This window comes from Equus quagga, chromosome 10 (assembly GCF_021613505.1).
Source record: "Equus quagga isolate Etosha38 chromosome 10, UCLA_HA_Equagga_1.0, whole genome shotgun sequence".
Lineage (NCBI taxonomy): Eukaryota > Metazoa > Chordata > Mammalia > Perissodactyla > Equidae > Equus > Equus quagga.
Window position 1 is genome coordinate 52532690 of NC_060276.1, and position 2827 is coordinate 52535516.

The window sequence follows — 2827 nt, forward strand, 5'->3', positions numbered from 1 at the left end:
CTTACCTGAAGAGGAAGAGATGCCAGATCTCTCTCTCTCTCTCCCTACTGGCACAGAGGAAAGGCCATAGGAGGACACAGAAAGAAGGCAGCCATTTGCAAGCCAGGAAGAGAGGTCTCATCAGAAGCCAACCCTGTTGGCACCTTGATCTCGGACTTCCAGCCTCCAGAACTGTGAGAAAATAAATTTCTGTTGTTTAAGCCACCCAGTCTGTGGTATTGTGGATTGGAAGGCAGCCCAATCAAACTAATGCAGGTGATAAGAGCAAGGTGAACTGGATATGGACATCAGGACTGGAGGAACAACACAGTGACAGGGCATCTTATGACCTCCATCCAACAGATGGTGACCTAGATCTCATATTTCCTGATTCTCAATATAGCAGGTAGGTCCATTCCTTCCCTGGATGCAATGAGGAGAACCTCCAACAATACTGGGTGAGATCACCACCACCACAAGTGAAGTAGATCAATCCATCAAGAGCCCCACTTACAATAAGTGGATGGGGAAGCATTCTCCTCCTGAGACTACCCTGCCTCCACCAACAAAAAGACAACAAGCACTGCTGGGCATCGCTGACAAAATAGATTCCACCACACATTGCCTGGCCTGGTAAACCCCTTAGTTCTCATGGGATTGAGAATCCCCTCCTATTCAGAAACAGGAGGAGGATAAGAGGGATTCCAGAACAAAAAGAGACTAGCTGGTAAGTACTCTCATTCCTGTGACCTGAGAATCCTCTCCTCCACTTAGAGATACCAGGTGGCCAAGAGGAATCAGCAAGAGAGATCACATCACAAGAAGGACCCAGCTCAGGAAATAATAATGACAAGTGATTTCTTCCTTTCCAATCTGTGTACCTTTTATCTTCTTTTCTTGCCTTATTGCACTGGCTAAAAATTCTAACACTATATTGAATAAGAGTGATGACAGCAGACATCCTTGCCTCATTCCTAATCTTGGGGGAAAACATTTAGTCTTTCTCCATGAAGTATGATGTTAGCTTTAGATTCTTTTTGTATATGCTTTTCATCAAGTTGTGGAAGTTCTCTCTATTCCTAGATTACCGATATTTTTCTTTCTTTTTTTTTTTCATGAATAGGTGCTAGATATTGTCAAATGCTGTTCCTGCAACAATTAATAATAAGATTTTTTCTTCTTAACTTGTGGGTATGATGGATTACATTTATTGATTTTCAAATATTGATCCACTTGTGCCTACCTGGAAAAAATTTCACTTGGTAATGGCATATAATAGTTTTATAAATTGCTCAATTCTATTTGCTAAAATTTTTCTGAGAATCTTTGCATCTCAGTTTATGAGAGATATTTGTCTTTAGTTTTCTATTCCTTTTTACTTCTTATATTTGGTTTGGTATCAGGGTAAGAATAATCTCATAAAATGAGTTGGGAAATGTGTTCTTCCATTTTCTGGAAGACTCTGTGTAGAATTCATATTAATTTTTTATATATTTGGTAAAGTTCTCTAGTGAAACCATGTAGGCCTGAGATTTTCTATTTCAAAGATTATAACTACAAATTCAATTTCTTTACTGGTTATATAACTACTGAGGTTGTCTATTTCATCTTAGAGTTGGGAGGGGTTTGCACAAAACAAAGTACTATTTCCTGAAAAGAGAAAATATTTGAGGATTACTCATGTGTTCTTTGTTTTTTATGAATAAAATAATTGTGAATAATAACAAGAATGGTTCTTCTAGGGGGCAGAGCAGGAAGTTAAATGATGTAGTGCAATTTAAAGATGTGTGAAATTCTCATCATTTGGGTTATGCTCTTTTCAGAAGGCCTGAGTCCACATGTCTAGTTTGATTGACGCTTAGCCTCTCAGTACAGTGTCATGGCACTGCATGGATTAAGAACGTGGGAAGAGCATGGTGGTGGAGGCTGAGCATGGTGTTTGCAGTCAGTCCCCAATTTCAAACTTGTATCTCTCACCCACTAGTTGTGTGACCTTGGAAATAAACCTTCATTTACTTTCAGTACAATTCCATTTGGGCGGGTATTTCATGGGTGGTAATGAGTAGCAGGTAACACGTATTGCCTATCACAAGATGTTAAATGCATAGAAGGTACTCAGTAAGTCCTACTTGCCTTCTCTGAGCATTCTCATGGTGTGTCCTTGAGGTACAGAGGGATTGTGTTGGTGCTGATTCAAGAATTCTGAAGGTTGGCAGAGATGGGAGCTCAATAAGGACATCTCTTAGTTTTTCTTTACAAAAATCTTTGACTTTAAAGTGGACTGTGGAAAGACTCCAAGGACAAATTTCATGGACATCACTTTATGTGTAGTTTTAGAATTGCTTTAGCTATGAAGACTCATTAAGGACAAGCTTTTCTTTAGTCAACATGGAAAATTTCAGCATGGCTATTAAAATTTCTGTAAGATGCTAGAGTAAATAAAACTATGGCAATATGTTTCTCTGAGTAGTTGACAGTCACAAAATCATGGTCTCTCATTTTCCCCCTTTTTATAGCTCCCCTAACCTTCTTTCTGATCTTTTATAGAAAAATCTTAATTATGTCTCATAGATAAATTAGGTTAAATAACTGTGTAATATTTGCATAATACAGAAAATATAAAACATCATTTTGTGGAGTTAGACATTACAACTACATTTTCCCTCTATCAACATGTTTAGTTAAGATTTTATTATTATTTGACTTTAAGACTACATATATGTAAGACTACATATATTGCTTTTTGTTGAGGTAACATTGGCTTATAACATTATATAAATTTCAGGTTTACATCCTGACATTTCAATTTCTGTGTAGACTACATCATGTTCACCACCCAAAGACTAAT